Genomic DNA, 12943 nt, shown 5'->3' with positions numbered 1-12943 from the left:
TTGCCTTCAACCCTTCTGTTTTTCTGACTTTTTTTTGCTAGCCTTAGGATTCTGCACAACTTAACACTGCTAACAAGTGCTAACGTGATTGTGGTCTCTCCCTAAAACATGGTAGGACTAGCTACTACCCACTTGGCATATTTAATTTAGTCATAAACCACTAGTAAATGTGCACTACCTGTGTCCAGGCCCTGTAAAATAAATGCTACAAGTTGCCGTTACCACGTGTCCATTAACATGCAATGCCTTTACCACGCAAGGCTATACCACGTATATGCCTTTCATTTCAGATAAGTTTCATTTTTTAAAAAGCCCTGCTAAAGAATCTAGGTTACACTTCTGTTACGATACATGGAATGGAGAGAGTGCTTATAAAGACCACAATAATACCTAGCATTGGAAGCACGTACATGCAGATCACAACCCGACCAGATGAAATTTATTAGATTAAGTAGGTGTTGTGGTAAAGGGGACAGTGTACATATTGGAAGGGCAGGCTTGATGCAGGTGTCTGTGACACCGAGACGACCAGTACTATAGGACAGAAGCATTCAGTGGAATCCGCAAATCATATTATGGTAAAATGAAAAATAAATGGGAGGGAGAAAAGAAGCCCCAGAATGTGCAGGATAGAAAGATAATTAAGGAGAAAGAAGATGCTACACAATACTAATTTGATAGGGCCATCATCAGCTATTGTTGTTGACCTTGGCAGGAGCAGTAGTTTATAATAAACAATAATCGTACCATATAATTAGGAATCTGTTGTTCAAGAAAGCACATATGGTGGTTTGCTTTCTGTAGATATTTATCAAAGGAGTCCCAAAGATATCTGGAACTAAAAGCACTGTGCAATTTAGCATGAAGGATGTTATGTGCACCAATGGAGCACAGTAAATTCTACCATTTTTTTCAAAGGAGCTCAATAAAGTACATTTTCAGTCTGAAAGTATCAGTATCATCTTAGTGCCCATCAAGACTAAGATTGGCTTAAGTACATCAGATGCTTGTTGGATATGTGGGGGAGAGTTGAGGGAACTAAAGCAAATGTTCTTCGCATGTAAGATGGTCAAACCACTATGGACTAACATACAGTCACTGATTCATAAAATTAAATGGGAAGCATTCAAGACTGATTTATTGACCGTTGCCTTGGGCTTCCACACAAGCTTTCAGGTAGCAGATCTCACTGACCAGACCACGCATATGCCGTGACAATGCATGCCTATACAAAGAAATTGTGAGAATTTAATTTAAAAAAATATGTGTGTGTGTGTGCATGCACATTTGTGTATATATATATATATATATATACATATATATATATACAGTATACACACACACACATATATATATATTTAAATCCGTTATGCTGATTGACCCCGAACCCATGAACCCACCCATAAACCGTAAAAACAATCTTACAACCCCAATACCCTTGCCCAAACCTGCATTTAAAAATATCCTTACCACCAAAATGCCCTTACCCGCCTTCAACCGTTAACCACCCTTACCACCCAAATAACCTTATCTAACATATACACTAAAACATACTTACCACCCAAATACCCTTACCCACCCTAATCCATAAAGCATCATTACCACTCAAATACGCTTACCTACCCCTCTATCTTAAAAATACCCTTAACACCCAAATGCCCTTGCTCAACTTAAACTCTGAAAATACCCTTACCACCAAAATACCCTTACGTCCCCTAAACCCTTAAAAAAACCATTACCATCCAAATACCCTTACTCACCCTAAACCCTATGTTAGACTTGGCAGCATGAGGGTGGTTCCCCCCCAATTTTTGCCTGTTCATTTCACATTTTGCTGATTTCTTTTTGTTGGCCTTAAGACTGGGAACACTTTAGCACTGCTGACTAGTGCTAATGTGCATGTGATCTCTCCCCAAAACATGGTTTGATTGGTACATCAGTCCCTATTAAAGTGCACTACATGTGCACAGGACCTGTAAATCAAATGCTACTAGTGGGACTACAGCACTGCTTGTATCACCCACTCAAGCAGCCCTTAAACATGTCTCAGGCCTGTCAGTGCAGAACCTATATGTGCAGTTTACACTGCCATGTCAACTTGCAATTTAAAACATCTTGCCGAGCCTTAAGCTACCCTTTTATTACATTTAAGTCACCCCTAAACTAGGCCATAAGTAGCCCAGAATACAGGGTGCTATGCAATTAAAAGGCAGGAACTATACTTTTAAGTTTTTACATGTCCTGACAGTGAAAAACACCCAAATTCATTTTTCAGTACTGTGAGGCCTACCCCTCTTATAGGTTAACATTGGGGATTCCTTATTACATTGAATAAGCTATAATTCCTAATTGAGAAGGAGTAGATATCTCATGTTTAATACATATGCAACTGTAATAAGAAATCCTCTTTAATGGCAAAGTTGGCTTCTGCATTACCTCCAGTAAGCAACACACAAAGGGAGCTTACGTGTGAATGATAAGCCATCAACATCCTCATGGGCCATCTGGGGCGGGGTGGAAAGGGGGAGCTGGGCACACCCTCACACTTACACCAGCAGTGTCCTCTCTCAACACAAGGGGCTGCATAGTAAATGTAGTGAGTCTGGAGCCAGGCAGGAAGAAAAAAACCTCGGTGCACTTCAAGGACCCTTCTTTGGAGTCACCCTCACTTCGAAGGCACAGCTGTGTATAAGTACTGGACCTGTGAACCTACCAGCTCTGTACTCTGCTGGACCTATGAAGAACTCTGCCAGGTGGAAGGACTGCTGTGCTTCTATAAGGACTGCCACTCTAGACTGCTGTTTTGGAAGAACTGCTTTCTGCTGTGCTGCCCCGTTACCCTCTGCCCTGCTGAGGATGGACTGTACCCAGCTCACTTGAATCCAGAGTCACTCCAAGGGCACAATGGATTGCCCCCTGTTCTAAGTTTCAGGAACATCAAAGACTTCTTATCATCCTGCAACAGCACTTTGCTTGCTGCAAGTCTTGCCTTGCCAAGTGGTGCCAATCCAGTCATGGGCCATTGGAAGTTGGTTTAAATTGCTGCAACTACAATAACCTGCCATCATCACTGCTGTGCCAATTGGAACCGGTGAATCTCACTCAACCATGAGGATCGCATGCTCCACATTGCCGAATGTGCAGTGGATCAGCTCCAGTTTCTGATGCATCTCCAACTTTGCGCGGCTTGGAACCATTGCATTGCCTAGATCTGAAGGATCAACGACAATGCTTCGTCTCCTCCAGGCTTTGACTTCAACGCTTCCAAAAACCAAGGTACTTTTTCAGTGGGCCAAGATTGGTCTCTGTATCCGACTCATGCTCCATCGCAGTCAGCCTGAACTTTTGGATTTACCCGAGTCTATTGCAACAAGATAGCCGCTGTAGGCACTTTAAGCTTTAAAGCACTATAAGTGATTCAGTCTCTAGAAAATCATATCTCAGGTTCTACTTATTGGATGTTTGTTGTTTTGGTCTTATTTTGTTGATACATCTATTTTTCTAAACTATTGTTTAACCTTTGTGTGGCACTTTGAATGTGTTACTGTTTGAAGAGTAGCACGAATACTTCACATATCGGGGGTTATTCTAACTTTGGAGGAGTGTTAATCCGTCCCAAAAGTGACAGTAAAGCGACGGATATACCATCAGCCGTATTACGAGTTCCATAGGATATAATGGACTCGTAATACGGCTGGTGGTAAATCCGTCACTTTTCCGTCACTTTTGGGACGGATTAACACCTCCTCCAAAATTAGAATAACCCCCATCGTCTCTTAACTTAAGCCTGGTTGCTCTGTGTCAAGCTACCAGAGGGTGACCACAGGTTAACTTATGGTGTATATCTGACTTATCATAACAATAATTATTGTTCCTGCTTGGACAGGGTGTATACCTCTCCCAACCAGAAATCCCAGTTTCTAACACCCTTAATGCCCTAATACCCATATTGACACTAAATGTCAAAATACCTGTACTACCCAAATGCCCTTACCCACCCTAAACCCTAAAAAGAGCTTTGTCACCCAAATGCCCTAACTCACCGTAAACCCTAAAAATACCCTTACCACCCAAATACCCTTACCACCCTATATCCTAAAACAAAGTTACCACCCAATTTTCCTTATCCACCCTAAGACATGCTTACCACTCAAATAACTTTACCCACCTCTAATCCCTACAGATATTCTTACCACCCAAATGTCCTCACCTACCATAAACCCTAAACATACCTATGCCACCCAAACCCTAAAAACACTCTGACCACCCAAATACCCATACCTTTCCTAAACCTTAAAAACACACTTACTACCTAAATACCCTAACCCATTCTAAACCAGGAAAATACCCTTACCACCTAAATGTCCTTACCCACCATACTCCCTAAAAATAGCCCTTTTATCCTTATACCTTTACCCACCCTAAGCCCTAAAAATAACTTTTCCACCCAGATACCCTTACCCACCCTCAACCCTGTATATACATTTACCATTTTGTTGCAAAGGTATGTGTGCTAATGATATTTGCGTGGCAAAGGCATACTCATGGTAATGATTTGCTTAGTAGAGGCAATGAGTGGTAAAGGCATACTGATGGAAATGGATGTGTGGTAAAGGCATTGCATGGTAATGACTGCATTGTAAGTATTTTTTCCCCTTTACACTTGTCTCAGGTCTAACCTTGCACCCTATATATGCAGTTTTAAGCTGTCATTTCAACCTGGTAAAAGAAACCGTTTGAAAGGCCCAAACCTTCCTTTTTAATTCATGTGTTAACCCAAGGTTAGGCCCTGGACAGCCCAAAAGGCTCATGCAGTGTATTTGAAAGGTTGGATATGAAGTTTTAAGTTTTACATGTCCTGGTAGTAAAATAAAAATCTTAAATTAGTTCTACTTTATCATATATAATAAGCTGTAATTTCCATATGGGAACAGGTAACCAGTTCACGTTGGGTGCCTTTGGAAATGAAATGAGAAATACTCTCTTATGGAATAGTTGGATTTTAAATTACCACTTTTAGAAAATGGGCATTTAGGGGCTGGTTTAGCATCATTTTTTAATGCTAAGTTTGCCCAACAAGGTCAAATCGCTGCTCCAAATTTACAAAGTGACGCAATGCATGATTTGCCCCACTTTGTAACCCTTTGCACTACATTATGCCTGCGCCAGGCCAGGCATAATCTATGAAAAGGGGGCATTCTAATAGATTTCTTAGTGTATTTTTTTGGCACTTTTAACCCATTGGGTTCCCAGGATGTGATGTCCTGGTGTGGGCCCTCAGGGGAAGCGCTGAGGGGCTCACACTCCCTTCCGGTGGGCAGGGATGGAAGGGGAATTTGATCACATCAGCGTGCAACTGGGCGGCAGAAATGCCCACTAGACACCAGGGAGGTTTTTTTTATATGTGTATGCGTAAGTGCAACGCTCCCCTGGGAAAGGGCCAATTCCCAGGGGGACAAATTCTTTTTTAGGCCTTTTCCAAATAGCCCGATCTGCCCACGGTGGGGGGGGGGGGGAGCAAAAATCGCTAGACACTGGGGATTTAAAAAAAATATATTTTTAGATGTGGGGAGTGACCCCTTAGGTAAGGGTCGCTCCCCTGTGGGCAATTTCTTTTTACTTTAGGCCATTTCTGCCCCCCTGGAGGCAGATCGGCCTATTTTTATTAGGCCAATCTGCCCCCAAAGGGTGGCAGAAACCACTAGACCAGGGATTTTTTTTGGTGGTCAATTTCACGCAAGGGGAGTGACCCCTTAGGCAAGGGTCGCTCCCCTGGGGGGGCAAATTTGTTTTAGGCCATTTCTGGCCCCTTTGGGGGGGCAGATCGTCCTATTGTAATTAGGCCTATATGCCCACCGGATGGGGGGGCAGAAACCTCTAGGCACCAGGGATCTTTTTGTTATTGTTTTGTTTTATTTTTTTAAACAAGGGGAAAAATCTATTTAGGCCATTTCTGCCCCCTTGGGGGTAGATCAGCCTATTTCTATTAGGCCAATCTGCCCCCAAGAGGGGCAGAAACCACTAGACACTGAGGATTTTTATTTTTTGTGTCAATTTCATGCAAGGGGAGCGACCCCTTAGGCAAGGGTCATTCTCCTGGGAACAATTCTTTTTTAGGCTGATCTGCTTCCAAGGGGGGAAGAAACCACTAGGCACTAGGGATTGTTCTTTTGCACCAATTTCAGTCAAGGGGAGTGGCCCCTTAGGCAAGGGGAGCTCCCCCGGGGGGCAAATTTGTTTAGGCCATTTCTGCCCCCTTATTTCTATTAGGCCAATCTGCCCGGGGGGGGGCAGAAACTACTTAGGCACCATGAATTGGTGTGTGTGTATGTGTGTGTTTTGTTTGGGGGGTTAGCCCCTTGGGCAAGGGTCGCTTCCAATGGGGTCACATTACTGTTGGCCATATCTGCCCCCCTTGGGGACAGATAGGCCTATTTGTGGATGGCCCATCTGCCCCCAAAGGGGGCAGAAAGACAACCAGGGACCAGGAAAGACTTTATTTAAAAAAAAAGTGGGTGGGGGTATGGCCATATCCCTATCTCAAATAAAGGGTGGTAAAGTTGTTCTGCCCAGATGGGGCAATCACCCCTGATGCACTGCCCAGGGGGCAGAAAGCCTCCTAGATGCCATGGAATTAAAAATAAATAAATAAAAAAAATAGTGGGCTAGCGGCTATTAACCAGTAAGGGCATTGTTATGCCCCCACCCCAGCTGAAGTGGGTAACAGTCTTCCAGCTCTCCCCCGCACACTAAAACATCTTATCCCACAGCAAGCAAGAGGACATTTGATTATTTTGGTTTTGGTTTTACATTTGGGCCATGAGAGATTGTCTAACTCTTCTAAATCATCCCACTTGGAATGGTGAGGGCTGCACTTTTTGGACATTGGGATGCTGCCATGTAGAAAAATCTACGAGACCTAGACACATCTGAAAACTAAACTTCTGGGTGAGTCCAGGGTGGTGTGCTCCACATGCACCCCGCACCATTTTCTTACCCACAATGCCCTGCAAACCTCCAACTTTGCTCGAAATCGCACATTTTTCCCACACATTTGTGATGGAACCTTCTGGACTCTGCAGGAATCCACAGAATTCCTACCACCCAGCATTGTCACATCTATACTGATAAAAATTCTGCCCCACTTGTCAGCCTAAATATTTATTTTTTCAAACTGCTCTTTTGGACCCATTTTGGTTCCCTCTCAATTTCGACATGTTTTTGCCTCTTCCCTGTCACAGGCACTTGGCCCACCTACACAAGTGAGGTATAATTTTTATCAGGAGGCTGAGGGGGACGTTGGGTGAATGTTGTGATCCCATTCAGAAATGTGGAAAAAAAATGTTTTTTTTACCTAAATTTGAGGTTTGCTGAGGATTATGGGTAAAAAAACACTGGGGGATCCATACAAGTCACAGCTCCCTAAACTCCCTCGGATGTCTATGTTTGGGTTTGGAAGATTTCCCTATATGGCTGCTGAGCCCTGGACCAAAAACGCAGTTGCCCCCCCCCCAGTAAAAACAGGTAATTTTGATGTGTACACATAGGGGGACATTCTAACTCTGGCGGGCGGCGGAGGCCGCCCGTCAGAGTTCCCCCCTCCAGAATACCGCACCGCGGTCAGAAGACCGCTGCGGTTATTCTGGGTTTCCCACTGGGCTGGCGGGCGACCGCCAAAAGGCCGCCCGCCAGCCCAGTGGGAAACACCCTTCCCACGAGGAAGCCGGCTCCGAATGGAGCCGGCGGAGTGGGAAGGTGCGACGGGTGCAGTTGTACCCTTCGCGAATTTCAGTGTCTGCAAAGCAGACACTGAAATTCTTTGTGGGGCCCTCTTACGGGGGCCCCACGACACCCCATACCGCCATCCTGTTCCTGGCGGGTGACCCGCCAGGAACAGGATGGCGGTATGGGGTGTCAGAATCCCCATGGCGGCGCAGCAAGCTGCGCCGCCATGGAGGATTCTGCAGGACGGCGGAAAACCGGCGGGAGACCGGCGGTTTTCCTCTTCTGACCGCGGCTGAACCGCCGCGGTCAGAATGTCCTGAGGAGCACCGCCAGCCTGTTCAGAATCAGGCCCATAGTGTTTTGAGGCATTTCCTTTCGTGGGCACTAGGCCTACCCACACAAGTGAGGTAGCATCTTGGATTCTCCAAGGTGTCTATTTTCAAAAATACACAGCTTTGGTAGGTTTCCCTAGGTACCGGCTGAGCTAAAGGTCAAAATCCACAGCTAGGCACTCTGTTTTCTTTGGGAAAATGTGATGTGTCCACGTTGTGTTTGGGGCATTTCCTGTCACGAGCACTAGGCCTACCCACACAAGCGAGGTACCATTCTTATCGGGAGACTTGGAAACTAATTCGTTGTTTTAGAAAAGTGGGTCTTTTCCATTAACAAATAGCAACAGTGAAGAGTTTTTCCAATAGTGACAAAAGATCACTTGCTTCTTATCTGATATACAGTTACAGTGTTTGTCTCTGGTGGAAATGCTTTGACTCAATGTAAACATGATGAGGTAGCAAAACTAGCATTACCTAATGACACAAAGAGTGTTGTTTCTTCTCTCCCTTCTACTTGGAGGAATGGTTAATTGATGAACAGGTGTGATAGGTTGAAGATCATTTATACATCACAGTACCTTCCGTTAGGCAGGGCTTGTGGTGACCTATGGTATTAAAGAGCTTTGACCCATAAGACCAACCATTGTGGTACACCCCCTTGCTCTTTGTACACTTTGGAAGAGGGATGCTTACCTGACTCACTATCTCCCCTATGATGGAGTTTGAGTTCAGGCTCAAATCTGTTTAGTAGTACTTACTCTCTGGAAGTATGCTGGGAGATTCCTTTCCTGCCCTTGTAGAGCCTAATTCTCATATGATTGAATATCTTGTTGTCAGTAGAGATGCATTAGCTTGCAAGAGGATCCACTCCTAATTTACACATTATTGTGTATTCTGCATTATTTGTTGAGTTGCATGTGTTGGTGATATTATCAATGATATATATGCATTTTTTGGCACTAGAATGAGTCTCATTACACTTTGACATTTCTAAAATGACAGTCAGTGGCATAACGAATCTTGAGGGGGCCTCCCTGCAACGTTCATGGAGAGACCCCCCAGATCCAGTCAGGAGCTCTCAGGGCAGGCGCCCGCCACCTGTGCACAGTGCTGGCCAGTGCGTGGTGCATGACTGCATGCTGCTGGGGGAGCCCCCTGGAGCTTGGGGCTCCCCTGCATCGTGTGTGCTGCGCGGGCTAATGCTACACCACTGATGACAGTTATGAATAAATCAACCCAGCTCCTAGTACCCAGTAATTGTATAGGCTAATCTCACCCACCAAACTGATGGCTGATGAGTTCTACAGTCAAAAATAAGGGCTGTGCAAAATTTGTGAAATACTTGGCCCATGTAGGCAAATGTGTTTTTGTGGGTGTCTTACCTCACTTTTTTAATCCAAGTGCACACCTTCTGTAAAAAATGTTTCACAAAATGTTAGCAGGAGGTTATTTCGATCTATAAATATCTCTTGGAGAGTCCTTTTCTGTGTGAGACAGCCTCCGTCTGGTGTCTCGCAAGACTTTTATACATGAAGAGTGTGCTCTTGTAAAACGTTATGTAAGATCGCCTAATGGGAAATTTCAGTATGCTAAATTAATTTAGCTTTAGACACAATTTGAAACTTCTGTGAGTCTTGCGAGTGTAAGTAAATTGTGTAAGTACATTTTCATTGAGGCCTACACTTAGACCGCTTGAGGAAACTAATTGTGTCAACCAAAATGAATTCCCCATGAGACCAAAGTACTGGTAAATGTCACTGAGCATCTGGCCCTGCTAAAAGCACCAATATGGGAGTATTGTTATCAAAACTCTTCTGAGATTGAAGTCTGACAGAGAAGGCATCATAAAAAAGCCCTATTATACATTGTAGTGATATAAACCTTTGCTTTGGTCAGAATGATTTATTGAACAAGTTCTGATTGTCCACGCACATTTGTTTATGGATCTTTCTTGCTAGTATTAACCGAGTTTTGGTCATATGGTTTGGGGGGGCACCATATCTAACAGTTATCATATTTCTCAAAAGTAGATTTCTTAGTCCCATGTCAAAAAAGAGGTTATATGACATATTCAGAGTCCTCAAACATACTATGAGGGAGCACAATAAGGCTGTCAATGGGCCGCCGGTGAAGACCGCCAGATTATGAGTCTGGCGGTTTGTCCTGTACCAAACTGCCACTTACCTGTTCCTACCACCTGGTTGGACACCCCGGGCCACAGATTAGCATCTCTGACTCAGCCGTCCAATGAAGTGTGCCATCGGTATTAGGAGTCGGCTTTCCACCAGGGTTTCCTTGGCAGTGTTACCCTGGCAGAAAGGCTACCGGTTACAGGAAAGAAATTTCTTGTCACCGGCAGACGACTCACCCACCCCCCCCTGCAAGCCCAATACCCACACCCTCCTTTCCATACTAGAGCTCCCCACCCCCCCTTCCATAGCAGAACTCCCACCCACCTCCATACCAGAACCCCCACCCCTACAAGAACAGCACCCCCTCCCCTTTCCCCTCTACTACCAGTATAGAACTCTCTACCACCCACCCTCCTCCCCGCATACACGCATCTGCACACAGACACCCACACGCACCCCGCATACACTCATTCATGCATCCCGCTTACACTCATTCACCAACAGTTACATACACGCATTCACTTACAAGTATCCATACACACATTCACTTACAAGCATCCATACATGCAATCACTTACAAGCAATCATACACTCATTCAAACACGCTTACAAGCATGCATACAAACACCCATGCACACACACATGCATACACAAAGACCCATTCAAACACGCTTACAAACATACATACACCCATGCACACACATGTACACACACACACACAACACCTACCACCCTCCCACCAACCTCCCCTGTCGGACAATTGACTCACCTTGTCCGGTGAGGAGGTCATCCGTAAGGGAAAGGCGATTCCACCGCCGGCAGCGCCCCGCCATCAGCGCCCCGCCATCAGCGCCCCTCCATCAGCGCCCCGCCATCAGGACACCACCAGGCCATATTGCTGCTCGCAATACGGCTGGTGGAGTACTTTTGGTGGGGGGGGCCAACCGCCAGCACGACTACTGGTGGAGTTCCACCCAAATTGTGCCGAAAATCCCTCAGTACTCATGATATGGCGGTTGTAAGATCGCCAGCACTGGCAGCCTTCGGCTCCTGCGGCTTTCACAGTCTGTGCAAAAGACCGCCGAAGTCGTAATGAGGGCCATAATGTTGATTCTTTGCACTGATTAACTGCAACACCTGATATTAGATGGCCATTCACTTAGATATTGTTGGGCCAATTCAAACTGCATCAGTGTCTTTTCTTAAATCACACACTACAGCTGAGATGTCACAAGGGATAGTGTGGGATGTAGAGGTGTGCTACAAGGATCCTGCAATTTAGCTATATTTACGATAACTGTGTCAACAATTGAGTTCACTTAATGATTGCTTTGAGGTATGATAGATGGTCAATTATAATGCCAGTGTTGGAGTATTGACTGTTAGGGTGAAACCGCATCTGCCTTTGAGATAGATGGTTTTATCCAGTTGACCTGTAGGGTACATGCTCTGTTGTGTCCGTTGTGTACCATAAACATGAGCACATTGTGGATATATGAAATAGTGGAGTGGATAAATAGGGGTATTGCAGTATAAGATTATGCAAAGCAATACTTCCTTTTTAGGATGGTAACCCTCACCCACCCTACGATAGAATGCTTTATCATGTGGTATCTCTTCATGCGAGTAACAGCAGTCATCAGCGTGGATCATAACCTTGCAAAACAGGAGAGCTCTTATGTTTTTTGGAGTGCCGTACATCTAATGAGTACGTGTGGTAACCTGAGTGGATGTTGATGAAGGTGGGAACCTTGATTTTGCCACCTCCTATACACTCATGGCCTCATATTTTCACCCGTTGGCAGAATTCTACAGAATCTAGTGGAGCTTTTCTGTAATTCCAGAGTGAACCTCTATGAGTTCTGCCCACTCCTAGTAAAAGCAACCAGAATAGTCTGTATGCAGTGGTTTAGCGACCCTCTGTGTTCACATGTTATGATGTGATGAAGATGCTAAAACAAGATGGTTCTGAATGAGGTGGGTGCTGTTTACAGATGATGAGCAGACATAAATGCTAACGGAAATATTCTAATAGTGATACTCAGGGTTATCAGAATCTAAATTCAATGCTGCCTCACATGTGATAATTTAAAGTTGTCAGGGAAGTTCTACCGAATTACCTCAATAAATTATCTACTCTTCATCATGTTGGTATCCTCAGCATCTGCGCAGTATTCCAGATGGTGCTGTCATTTCTATGGTGGTTGTCATCAGGTTATGAACCTTAATCCTTTCCCAGAAAAGGAGGAATCATGAGAATGGTAGTCATTGATGTCGAAGGGCATATCACAAAATGATCTGTCATTTCAAATGTGAGCATTATTGACAATAAATTCTCTGTAGTGCTGCAGTGCGCAGGCAGTAGCGAGGTGTATAAAGGCACATGGACAACCATGATTGTTTCGTAGCTCTCTGCTCACTGGTGCCTGTGGGTGGGGCCTTCTCCTTTTATTTGATAGCTCTTACTACCCCTGTCGAACATCTTAAGACCCAGATATAGTGCCCCAAAATTTGGTCAACCAAGCTCTGTAGTTTTAGCTGAACGATATGTTTTTGATAGATTTGGGGGAATGTTTTCCTACATTTCATGCAGGACAGCAAGCAAAGTTGCTGCAGAGCATTGTGTGAAAAAAAAAAAAAAATGCTCCATATTGCTAAAGATATTGAGCATTTCTGCTGTCTCCTTGTGCTGTATGTTGCCTATTGTCATGCTGACTCTCTTACAGCATGTCTACTAGGAGGAAGTTACAAGGA

The sequence above is a fragment of the Pleurodeles waltl genome, chromosome 8 (genome assembly GCF_031143425.1).
Source record: "Pleurodeles waltl isolate 20211129_DDA chromosome 8, aPleWal1.hap1.20221129, whole genome shotgun sequence".
In the NCBI taxonomy this organism is placed as follows: Eukaryota; Metazoa; Chordata; class Amphibia; order Caudata; family Salamandridae; genus Pleurodeles; species Pleurodeles waltl.
This window is presented reverse-complemented; position numbering follows the sequence as displayed.